The sequence below is a fragment of the Leptopilina boulardi genome, unplaced genomic scaffold (genome assembly GCF_019393585.1).
Source record: "Leptopilina boulardi isolate dan_hultmark-lab unplaced genomic scaffold, ZJU_Lbou_2.1 LbouV2_94, whole genome shotgun sequence".
Lineage (NCBI taxonomy): Eukaryota > Metazoa > Arthropoda > Insecta > Hymenoptera > Figitidae > Leptopilina > Leptopilina boulardi.
The window spans coordinates 262009-275739 of NW_026138043.1; the positions used below are offsets into that span (position 1 = coordinate 262009).

The 13731-nt window shown below is 30.4% G+C and overlaps 1 protein-coding gene across 1 annotated transcript in view; it reads left to right on the forward strand.

The window, feature by feature from the left end:
• The window catches only part of LOC127290888 (uncharacterized), a 209587-nt gene that overhangs the window by 181724 nt on the left and 14132 nt on the right, over nt 1–13731 (forward strand). The window contains exon 4 of the mRNA XM_051319712.1: nt 6803–7142. The gene's annotated coding sequence lies outside the window, so the exon portion shown is untranslated. The remainder of the gene's footprint in view (nt 1–6802; nt 7143–13731) is intronic.

The window sequence follows — 13731 nt, forward strand, 5'->3', positions numbered from 1 at the left end:
TATGATCACCTTTATAATCTGAATCCAAAAATCAATTTCTATTTTTTCAAGCAACTTTCAAAAGTAGAGTAGAGTGGGGTGAAAAAGACAGTGAAAAAAAGCCATTTGGGTTTTATACAAAAACTATTTAACTGCTTTATCAGCCATTTAGTATATGAAATCTATTAGGTAATACGAAACTTTTAATGTTAATTTGGCTGTTGTATCTAAAATAATTTAGTTTTTATTGTAAAATTTAGTTTTGAGTTGCCTTGGACATGATATTTTGGTTAACTTTTCAATCATATTACTACTACTTTTAATGAACAGAAAATGAAAATTTTTGTTTATATCTCAAGAGAAAAGTGTACTGAACACGTACGTTTTTTTTATTTCATAAAATTCTTCGGATTTCGAGATTATTATAACTTTTTGTAAAAGTAGTCACGGATGGAAAAAAAGCCAAGCGAAAAAACCATGCAAATACGAGGTGACTTTTATTTGTTTTGTATCAAATTTAACCTATTTTAACCTCTCATTTTACCCTTTGCCTCAAGATTATTTTATTAAAAGTTATGCAAGAAAAGTTAATGACGATAAATGAATTTAAATAAACGGAAGACTAATTCTACATTCAAAAAATATTAATTTCCTCGAGGGATTTTGCGTGGACGCATAAAAAATCGGTTAGTTATTTGCAAACAAGTATAAAAAATTATTAAATACTCTTGTAGAACACGAATAGCTCAGTTCTATCATAAGCTAGAAACAATTTTCCACCATGATTTTAAAGCTAAACAACTAAACTTTCATCCGGAATTTCAAAATTGAAAAAAATTGAAAATTGCGAATTCTGTAACATCTAAAGTAAAAAAATGTCAATTTCACCCCACTCTACCCTTCTAATTGAAACTCAACAGATTATGTCAGACATATAAATTTTTTTTTACAGAAAAACGGAAGAAAAGCTAGCGTCGAAACTGAAGACGCTGTTAATGCAATTTGCGAAGATAGTGAAGAATTACACCGGCACACAAAAAAAAAAAAATTTCGAGTGCGAAGACCGCCACATGGTAGGTTCTCTTCCTTAAGATGTATCTACAGAGAAAATCCTAGTCCGACCTCGAGTTTGGTTCTTGTTTCATTTTTACAGGCCTGGTGGGGGGGTGTAGTTTGAGAAATTAACATATATGGGAATTTAATTTCTTTTATCAACTGAAAGTGAATGTTTGCTTATTCTAACTGTGGATTTTGATTCAGTGGCACTAATTACATGAAAATTTAATAAATACACAAATTTAAAAAAGGCGGATCCAATATGGCGGACCTAAGATGGTGGATTTTTTGAAAAATTTGCTTGGATTTCCTTGAAACTTGTTACTAAGGGGTTTTTCGGGTCGCTGATTACGAATTTGATGTCAAATTTTATAAATTCAATATGGCGGATCCAATTTGGCGGACCTAAAATGGTGGATTTTTGAAAAATTTGTTTGGATTTCCTTGAAACTTGTTACTAGGGGGTTTTTGGGGTCGCTGATTACGAATTTGATGTTAGTTTTTCAAAATTCAAAATGGCGGATCTAATATGGCGGACCTGAAATGGTGGATTTTTGAAAAATTTGTTTGGATTTTCTTGAAACTTGTTGCTGGGGGTTTTTGAGGTCGCTGATTACGAATTTGATGTTAGTTTTTCAAAATTCAAAATGGCGGATCTAATATGGCTGAAAATTTTCGAAAAATTGTTTGGTTTTTGTAAAAAATTGCTATTTTGGGCTGTTTAGGTTGCTGAATAAGAATAATTCAGATTCAGGGTAAACGATCGAGAAAATAAAAAAATTTTAATTGTCAGCCACATTAAATTCACTATTCCAAAATTTAAAAAAAAGAAGTGTCAGAATCTTATTCAGCAACCTAAACAGCCCAAAATAGCAATTTTTTACAAAAACCAAACAATTTTTCGAAAATTTTCAGCCATATTAGATCCGCCATTTTGAATTTTGAAAAACTAACATCAAATTCGTAATCAGCGACCTCAAAAACCCCCAGCAACAAGTTTCAAGAAAATCCAAACAAATTTTTCAAAAATCCACCATTTCAGGTCCGTCATATTAGATCCGCCATTTTGAATTTTGAAAAACTAACATCAAATTCGTAATCAGCGACCCCAAAAACCCCCTAGTAACAAGTTTCAAGGAAATCCAAACAAATTTTTCAAAAATCCACCATTTTAGGTCCGCCAAATTGGATCCGCCATATTGAATTTATAAAATTTGACATCAAATTCGTAATCAGCGACCCGAAAAACCCCTTAGTAACAAGTTTCAAGGAAATCCAAGCAAATTTTTCAAAAAATCCACCATCTTAGGTCCGCCATATTGGATCCGCCTTTTTTAAATTTGTGTATTTATTAAATTTTCATGTAATTAGAGCCACTGAATCAAAATCCACAGTTAGAATAAGCAAACATTCACTTTCAGTTGATAAAAGAAATTAAATTCCCATGTATGTTAATTTCTCAAACTACACCCCCCCCACCAGGCCTGTAAAAATGAAACAAGAACCAAACTCGAGGTCGGACTAGGATTTTCTCTTTAGATACATCTTAAGGCAGAGAACCTACCATGTGCCGGTCTTCGCACTCGAAATTTTTTTTTTTTGTGTGCCGGTGTTATTAACCAATGCAGAATGTTTAATAAAGGATGGATTGCCTCATTATACGGGACAATTTTACAAAAAAGTCAGCCAATCATTAAATGGAGTATGGAAGCCACACAATGTGTACACATATCTTCGAGAAAATCGACATAATTTAAAGACTCTAGTTTTTGAACGGTTGGGGATTGAAGACCCGTTGAAAAAAAAGATGTTATTGAATCTGAAACAAACAACGAACCAGTCAATATTTATTCCGATGACGATGAGGACGTTGATGATGGTGATGATGTGGATAGTGATGAAGTAGATAATTAGTTTTGCAAATTATTTAAATTAAAAGACAATGACATATTCGATTTTTGCATAAGAAATGAACTGTGGAAAGAAATGGAGCCAGTCCAACGAATTTATAATGGCCGGGAAATTTTGGTGCTTGCTCCAGGTGTATGGACTGATATCGTTGCTGATGAATTTTATAGGGAATTCCGACTTCCTTGTGCATTTATTTTCAAATACTGTCGAGTATCTGAAAATCCAGAAAGCCCATACATAAAAATCTAAGGTCGCTGCAAAAGCAACAAATGCAGCAATGAATTTCTTGGCTTTATTCAAGAGAATCCAATTCCTGGTAGCGATGTGTGGATGAAAGTAGGGTGCAAAGATACAAGAGGATCATCTCACGAACCTGTGAAGAGGCAATTGCGCAATAAAAAACGTTCGGATATTGGAAAGGAAGTCGCCGTTGAAGGTGCTGCTAAGTAGAGGAGAAAACTTGCTTTAAAATAACAGAATCTAAGTGATGTCGAAGCTCCAATTTTATACGACAGTGAAGTTTTGCGGAAACTGATTCAAGAGGTTTTTTTTGAAAAAGTTAAAATATAATTCCAAGTATGGAGGGAGCATTCATGATATTGGGAATGATAAATTTTTCTTAATTTATTACTTACCCGAAAAAATTTTTATTTACAAAGTATACTGCAAGCTTTTTAAAGATTTTGTCACCGTATGCGTTGACGGCACAGGAAGTCTTGTACTTCCTTTGCAAGTAACAGAAAATCATAAATCGCCTCATATATTTTTGTATGAAATCGTGATAAATTTTCTGCACACAACTGTATCGGTGGATCAGTTTTTATCTGCGTCTCAAACGACAAATAAAATTCTTTTTTATTTAAATGAGTGGTTAATATCTGCAGAGATTAAACCACCGCACAGAACAATAACAAATCCTCGTCAACAACTGGGTCTTTACTTGTATGATAAAAAAAAGTTTACCTGTTTCTCAAATAAATGGCTTCTTTGTAACGGGAACAAGTGTTCGAAACCACAAACAATAAATCAACAGAAATACATGATTAAAAATACTTGCCAATTTGACGCATGCACGCAAGTATTACTAACAAGCGCAATGGAAATCCCGGAATATTTTATGCATATAGCAGCTTCAAACAACAGAGCTTGTCAATTTGTCAACCTGATGCTTAACTCTGGACCAGTAAATAACCAAAATAACACCGTTGTTTATGATGAAAAGTGTTTAATATTGAAGTATTTCCCAAGACGTGATAATGAAAAGAATTCCCTGGGCATTGAATCTCCTAAAATACTAAAAGTAATCGACGTCTATTCCAATGTTGCAGATATGTGGCAATATGTTATGAAAGATGAACCAAGTGCTTATAGAATGAGAAATTGCAAGTGTGGATATTCTAAAATGGAAGAAATACCATACTTATATTTGCACCCACAAGTAATTGACAAAAATGGATTTAAAGGACTGCAGGAGGCAGTCATAAGTAGATGGGGAACTACAGATATTGAAAACTGTAAATGTGAACACAAGCCTTTTGAGTCTTTAAGAATAAATGCACACATTTTTTTAAATGGAGATGTCATGGTAGTGAAAAAATTAAAAGAATTTTTTGAATATTCTCAAGCTATGCATTATATTTTTTATGTTATTTTTATTTATTTATTATTTATTATTATGCTTCATAATATATATATATATATATATATATATATTATTACATCTACATGAAATGTAAGTCAATATTTTTGAAAAATTTCTTTTGACATCGTTTTGTGGTTGTTTGGTGGTGTTTTGTAGTGCACTTTTAGTAAATGGTAGTTAATAATGAAAAATTAAAAAATGTTCCCAGGATTAATTTTATACAGCAGAAAAAAATTTAGATAAGCTTTAAACGTATGGAACTGACTGTCCCTATTAACCCCAAAATTTAGAAAATTTCATAAAATTTGAGGTAAATGGGGACAGCATAGTTTCTAAGAAAGTTTTAAGAAAAAAGTTTCCTTAAGTATATTACTGTATTAAGGGATGAAAAAACTTAAAAAAAATTGTAGTAGATATATAATAGTTGAACCAATTAAAATTTGTTTGTTTTTTTTTATTTCAATATTTTGTCTCGTATTTGAAAAAAACAGACTTAAAAATGATACCAAATATTTTTCTTATTCTTTATGACTCCCATAACAGAAATTCACTTGAATTTTTGATCTTTGTTAATTTGGTTAATAATGACAAGCTATTCCCATTTACCCTGAGTTTTCAAATTTTTGGAGTAAATGGCTTGTCATTATTAACAAAAATCAAAAATTCGAGTGTATTTCTGTTACAGGAGTCATAAGGAATAAGAAAAAATTTCTGTATGATTTTTCAGTCTGTTTTCTTTGAAATGCTCGACAAAATACTGAAACAGTTTGACTTTGATTTTTAAGTTTTTATGCATTGAGCGATTACTTGAATTATCTTGCTGCTAATCGTCAAGATAAAAGCTTGGCAATTCTCAAAACCTCTTGCAGGTGATCTGAGGTAAAAAAATTGACGTTAAACTTAATTTTAAAAATATAAATTAAGCTCCAAAACCTCTTGTCCCGATTTACCCCAACTGACCCTAATATAATATAAAATATATAATATTGACTTTGAAGCGTAGTGTGCATGGTTTCTGAACTGAGTAGAATCGGGTCTCTCTGTAGCTCAATTGGTAGAGCATCTTACCGGCAATAAGAAGGTTCTGGGATCAGACCCCAGCAGCGAGAAACGACCCATTTTTTTCTGAAACCATGTACGAAAAATATTTGTACGAGTACATAAAAATTTCACTGTTGGTCAATTAAATTTCTACATTATCAGATATGATTAGGTTATATAGAATTATAGAATCAAGTGAAATTTTAAAAATAAAAAAAACACTGTTGCATAATTGTTATATCACAAAGCACTTATCACCAAGTATCACAAATTTATTAGCACAAAGTTACATAACTGCTATATCATAGTGCTTGTAACAGTAATATCACTGTGACCCTTATGTTACGACATTTTCAATCACGCATGTTTGTCACCTGTGATATCACATGTGATTTTCTGTTTTATAATTGCTACATAACTATTATATAACAGTGTTTGCTGCAACTATGCGCACTTGCAATGACAAGCACTTACGGCTGCGCAGTAAATTTTTTTGACCTCCCAGGAACTGGTGCTCAATGTATGTATAAAAATAAATTTGTTAACCTTGCACCAACCTTGCGACAAGATTGCCGTGCAAGCTTACTGCGAAATCTTGCGATAATATTACTGTGCAATCTTGCAATAATCTTACACTGCAATCTTTCGGTAAGCTTACCATGCAAGCTTGAATTAAGTGGGACATTTGAAACTTACCGCAAGGTTGCTGCAAGCTTACGTGCTATCTGGGACACTATTATAATAATTATTAAACAAATGGTATACTTAAAGTGCAGAATAATTTATTAAATTATGGCATTGCAAAATTATTTTTACAATTTGTAAAGTATCATATAGTGAATGATAACACAGAAAATGAAAAGGCATTAAAATAAGCTATGCAACGTTTATTATTTTAATACCTTATAATTTTCTGTGAACATAAAGTTTAAAAGTTCTAGAGATACGCCTATATTTTAAATTATAATATATTTATAATTATAATATAATAATTATGGTTATTTTAATATATTTAAAATTATATTAAATTATTTGTACGGTAATTTGAAAAACTTAAAAGTTAACTTAAACCTTCTTTCTTCCAAAGACAGCTCTTATTCACGAGTCTTTTCTAAAACTCCATTTCTGGAAAGTGAGATAATTACAAAGATCTCTGCTTAATCTGTGTTTCAGAGAGTTCATGGGGACGAAAAGGAACTTTAAGATGTCATAAAAATGAGAAAGACATTCAGTTGTAAAGAATTGAGCGAAACTAAGTGGTGCAAAATGATATAACTGACTACCACAGAAAAAATGGAGGGAAAAGTTAAGTTAAAATCTAATTAAGAATCTTGAATTTTTTTCATTTCATGTCTACGAATGTTAAATGTTTCATGAATAATTATTACATTAAGGAATCTGGAAACACATGACCTTCTTGACCAGACATAATTTCACTTCAGGGTTAAAGAAATCTACCGTGTGTAAAATTAACCCTCAAAGTGATGGTCCAACGGTGAAGTTCATAGTACTTGTAAGTATCGTTTTTTCCTATCTCTATAAGTTCATTTATTATTAAATTTAAATGTAATACAAAAGAATGGAGTAAAACATTATAGATAAATTAAATGTTTTTTTACAATAATTATACTTTCATTAGTTTTTTAAAATGAATTACTGACATAATGATTTTCAATATTTTATATTTTTTACTATTATTGTTATTTTAAAATTTATGTATATATACATATATAGTCTGTCAATAAAATTCTTCAGAATCGAAATAATAATTAAAATATATTCTATATGATAATTTTCACACTATATAATAATTTATCAATTACGTAAGACAAATTTAAATAAATTCAAACTATCTTGAACTATAAAATTGTCCTTTTTATAAAAATTTTCATTTATATTTATTTGTAAATTAATCAATACTATTTTTTAATTGATCGAAGTTTTCTGTAAACTCTAAACAAAGGTCAAACAAATACAATCTCTTTATATAGGGTCAGTTGGGGTAAATGGGGACAAAATCGCTATTTCTTACAAATTACGTAAGTTGTTATTTACGTTCCCAGGATTAATTTTCTGTAGCAGAAAAAAATTTAGATAAGCTTTAAACGCATGAAACTGACTGTCCCCATTTACCCCAAAATTTAGAAAATTTGGGGTAAATGGGGACAGCATAGTTTCTAAGAAACTTTTATGAAAAAAGTTTCCTTAAGTATATTACTGTATAAAGGGATGAAAAAACTTGAAAAAAATTTGTAGTATATATATAATAGTTGAACCAATTGAAATTTTTTTGTTTATTTTTTTTTCTTTTCAGTATTTTGTCTCGCGTTTGAAAAAAAACAGACTTAAAAATCATACCAAATTTTTTTCTTATTCCTTATGACTCCCATAACAGAAATTCACTTGAATTTTTTATTTTTGTCAATTTGGTTAATAATGACAAGCTGTCCCCATTTACCCCAAAAATTTGAAAACTGAGCGTAAATGGGGACAGCTTGTCATTATTGTTACGTCCCAAATAGAGAAATAACTAACGAAATAATATTTTATTTTATTTATGGCCACTCGGTGATTCAGTGAATTCCTGTTTCATTTACAGAGCAGAAGGCTCTGAACTAAGGGTACAGGACAGAAAGAGAATAGTGATTAATTTTATAATTAGGTTACGATTTATTTAGACAAGTATTTTAACGTTACAATTCGTTCTTATGAGAGAGAGGGAATCTCGAACCAACCAATCCAGCAAATAGAGTTCAGCATTCAACTGAAATAAGGAATGCAAGGGTTACTACAACTATACGACAAGTTTAAAAAAAGTTAGAAGTGAGAATATAAAACACTTACCTTAAAATTCAGTAGTAGGTGTGTTGAAAGAAAAAGGACCACTGCTGTGTCCTTTGTTGTCACAGGAAAACAAGCTGGTACCAGCGTGAGTTTATGACGTCAGGATGGTTGACGGGTCCAGGTATAACCGCAGGTCCGGAGTTCTATTAGGCGTGATGATACTCCCAATAATGAGTCTCTTCCAAAAAAAGGAAGAATGGATAATTGCCCAATATAATGAGAAGAAAAGATCCTCGTTTAATGTAGAGGGTTTTAACACTTGACTTTAACTTTCGTATAAGAAAATTATGCACTTGAATTAGAAGACGTCGACTGGTACCAAAAATGAGCTTGATGTAATACGTATGAAGAGGATTTCAGAACTGGTCTCTCCGTAAAAATGTAGTCCTTTTATACTTAACTAGCTAAAAGAAACGCGCGTGGTATCTATTATTTTTTATAAAAAATTAAAAATTTATTTTTATTTGACGGACAGTTATTCGAATTTGGATCTCACAAAAATAATAATATTATTTTTGTAATCGTTACTGTATTACAATTTCAACATTATGGTGTTATAATAATATAATACCTATTATTGCACAGTCAATATGACCTTTAAATTTTGTACTCAAATAAAGATTATATGCTACGATCATCGAATTGTCAGCAATACATTTAATTGACCCATCTCAGGATCCATGCAGGGTGAATTCCTACTTTGTTTACCACAAGGTTCATGAACTTAAAATCGCTTTACAATGTTAAAAAGTTCTGGATTCTTTATTTCGTCTGTGATTTCAGCACATATCATTTTATTTAAAGTTTCTGAATCGCAAATTTGTGTACGTAAACATATAGTTAAACGCACATGTGGCAATTCACGCTTTTTTCTTCTCTATGAAAGACGATACATATAAAATTGTAAATGAATAAAATTACAAGTACCTTGAGTATGCTTACCCTACTGAAAATCCCTGTACAAGATCTTGTACAATTTCCTCTACAGGATCAGCAACTGAACTTGCACAAGATCTGACCAGTTCCTGTACAGGAAAATGCATACGAATTTGGAACAAGTTCATGTGTGAGATCTTGTACAAGATCTGGTGCAAGATCTTGTACAAGAAAATGAACATGATCTTGTACAATTTCATGTATAAGTACTTGTACATGAACACGTTCATGTTCTTGCACATGTTAATTTTTTTTCTTTACTAAAAATTAAAAACTTCAAAGGCTGCGCAATAGTTTACTTTAACCTATATAGCTGCGCAATAGTTTTTAGCATGCATGAGTTACGAATCTTAGTGGTTAAAAATTATTAAAATCTCAAATTTTATTTTAAAAATTTTTTTACAACTATACATGTGCAAGAACATGAACGTGTTCATGTACAAGTACTTATACATGAAATTGTACAAGATCATGTACATTTTCTTGTACAAGTATCATTCTTGTACAATTCGTATGCATTTTCCTGTACACGAACTGTTCAGAACTTGTACAAGTTCAGTTGCTGATCCTGTACAGGAAATTGTACAAGATCTTATACAGGTATTTTCAGTAGGGTAAGGTTAACAGTCCATCCAGGAGCACCATAAGGAAACATTGTAGGATATGTCATGGTATCAAAATTTTTCTTAACAATAAGACTAGATATTATTTTCTGTTCTGCATACTGAATTTACATCAACATGTAAATCCCTCTTCAAATTCTGTAGATAATTTCATTATCTTCTATGACAAATATTTTTTCCTTCGGTATTTTCTTTTCATTCTCAGTTTCAGTAGACAGAACTATGTTGTAATTTTTACTGGGAAAAGTCTTTAATAAATATAAAAGGTTTAGTTCATCATTTTGAAGTTCTTTAGCTCGATTTATGAAAAGACAATTCCAATGATTCTCTACAAATCGAAATCTTAATATTTGACATTCTAACTGCCGAAAAATGATTGAATTAATTGTTTTCAAAAAATGATATCAAATGCTTGCTCATTATATTATTATCAGTTTCATAAATTAATTTTTCAATTTACACTGTTAACCAATAGAGATGTTGCAAATGCTATTTCATATACTTCACACTTAACTGTACCAATCGGCTGTTGATCAACACCTACAAAAAATTCTGTTGGTTTAAAAGGGAAAAATCTAATTAAATATTCTATTTGATGAATATTCAAACACCCTGCATTAAGGCTATCAAAAAAATAAAGTCTTACTCCATCGTAATAATCACAAATCCAATGACCAGAATTGTTATTACCGCTAAAAACTATTTTAATATGTTTATCTCTTTCTCCAATTGGAACAATTAAATCAAGCATTTGTAAATACAAAGCACTTTGCATAATGAAAAAAGAATTTGAATCATTTTTTAATAATTCTTGAAATTTATACATATGCATATCATTTAACATTTCATTTACATTTTCAATATTTAATACCAATCTTATCCAATACCAAAAAATTTTTCCAAAAACCAACTTCCACTATGTTCAAATAATCAATATTTTTTTCCAATATCAAAATGTATTCGATACTAATGTTATCCAATATAATTTTTTAGCCTTAAAATCCAAATATCTTTAATGCTAAAATTATCCAATACCAAAAAAATTTTTCCAAAAGCCAGCTTCCACTATTATCAAACAATCAATATTTTTGTTGCATTATCAAAATATATTCAATAGCAATGTTATCCAATATCTTTCTTTATTCTCAAAATCGTAATATCTTTAATGCCAATGTTATCCAATACCAAAAAAACTAAATGGATTGAAGTATTTTTTATATGAAACATTTAAGACAACCAAGTGAAACAAATATCTTCTATACCAATATTATGCAATATCCATATTTTATGCATAAAAAAATTATTTAATAATCAATGTTTTATCCTCAAAATACATATATAATTATTAATACTATACAAAAATAGGAATTTATTTTTTGGGCCCAATACAAAAATGAAAAAGACAAATATAATATAAGAAAATTCAACACATGCAGTAAGTTATTGATCGACAAATTGCAGAAAAATAATATAAACTATATAATAATCAAGTTAAGTTACCTGAGACTATTAGAAGCTTTTTTTTATCGACACTACTACAATGTTGTTGCAACGGTAGACGGTTGCCCTATGTTTATCTTACATCAGGAGTAGCCGTTTCACTTCATTGAGGAGAAGTGTTATACCCCCATTCTTCCAACCCGGGCCTATCTTAAGTTCTCGCGTGAGGCAGATATAACGGTAGGCCTGAGTAGCGTCCTCGGGGATAGGTGTTAGTAAGTTAAGTATGGATACACCACTTCCACTCACGAGAATTAAACGGTTATCATCTATATCACATATACAATAATAAAAAAATTTTCCCTCAACCCAAGGCTGTTTGGACGAATCTAGCGATCACGGATTGGGTCCTGTAAAGGGAAGTGGTATACCTTCACTCTATCGGCCTGTCCCGGGCTCAGACCTCGAGTAAGTCAATTACAGCGGTGGGCCTGTGTGGCGTTCTCGGGCTTGATGACAATATTATTTTATGACGCTTAATGAGTTTTTCAAAAAAATTATAAAATTTTTAAATATAAACATTATTTAATTTATTTTAATATATTCGTTTTCCTCAGAAGTTCACGATTACGAGCATATATTGCTCCAATAATAGTAAATGTTAATATTGAAAAGTTTTATAATTTTAGTTCAATTCAATAAACCTACATGATGTGTTGTAAATCGATTTAACCCAATGGTGCTGGCACCAAAAATTTTCTTCTTGTTTTTTATTCTCCAGTACATATAACCACATGATGATTGTTCGAACCGGGCTGGTAAAGTGGGGGACACAACTTCACCTTTCAGGACAGTATTTAAAATGTCATCGACCATCTTACGAACCCTCAACCGAAAGCTGTTTTGACAAATCAAATTTCAGGTAGAAACCTTCGAGAACCCTAATTATCAAAGTAAAGATATATATGTATATATAATCTAATAATGAGAAAATTCAAGTACTAAGAAAATGTAGATGAATGAAGGAATGAATACAAAGATTATTATTCTATAAATAATAAATAATTTTCGTAAGAGAATAGATAAAATTTTATTGTCGTGCTATATATTTTTCACCCTAATTTTGGAAGCAAAAGTTGAGTCCTTCTCTCTCAGTTGAACGTTAAAAGGAGGTATTTAGATGTGTAACAAAAACACGGGTGTTTGTCGCAAGAAAAACGCAACTCAGTATAGATTTAAGAATTCTTATAATATGAATATTATAGTTACGGTGACGTGACATTATTAACCAAATTGATAAAAATCAAAAATTTAAGTGAATTTATATTATAGGAGTCATAAGGAATAAGTAAAAAATTTGGTATGATTTTTAAGTCTGTTTTCTTTAAAATTCGAGACACAATACTGAAACAGTTTGACTTTGATTTTCAAGTTTTTATGCATTGAGCGATAACTTTAATTATCTTGCTGCCAATTGTCAAGATAAAAGTTTGGCAATACTCAAAACCTCTTGCAGGTGATCTGAGATTAAAATATTGGCGTTGAACTTAATTTTAAAACTGTAAATTAAGCTCCAAAACCTCTTGTCCCCATTTACCCCAATAACTGACCCTAAATTCATTAACGGAAAAGAAATTTTGTTATAAAATAGTTTTTTACTGCTTTTTACAAACCATAGGGTGAAGGAACCAATTTTCGATGAAATAGTGAGGTGAGAAATGTATAACTCAGGAATAACACCATCAATATACATTGCAAATTGATTTTTGATATACTTACACTCCAAATATTTAATTTTTATATAACTTCTTTGAAAAAAGTAAAGTTTAAATGGAAAAATTAATATAAAACTGAATGACATGTAAAGCACCAAGTCGTCGAGGGTTTGACACTTCGATTTTGATATCACTGTGTGCAAAAGAAAAAAATTATCTAGGGCTTATTAAATTAATTCCAGATTATTTAATATTATAAAAATAAAAGTTAATAAAAATAATTTGTTGTTTTATTTTTCAGTATATTTTTTTTCTTTTCGTTTTTTTATTCGTAATTACTTTTTGTTGGAGGTTTTCTTACTCAGCCTTTCTTTTCAAACGATTTTCTTTTCGTAACGTCTCCGTAATGATGAAAGGCATCACAATTGTTGGAATTTCTTTCAGCAAATAAATTTAGCTCTGGTGAATTTTCCATTTCGTTATCTTCTCAAGAGTTGACAACATCTAAAAATCAATAATAATATGAGAAAATGAAACAAAAATA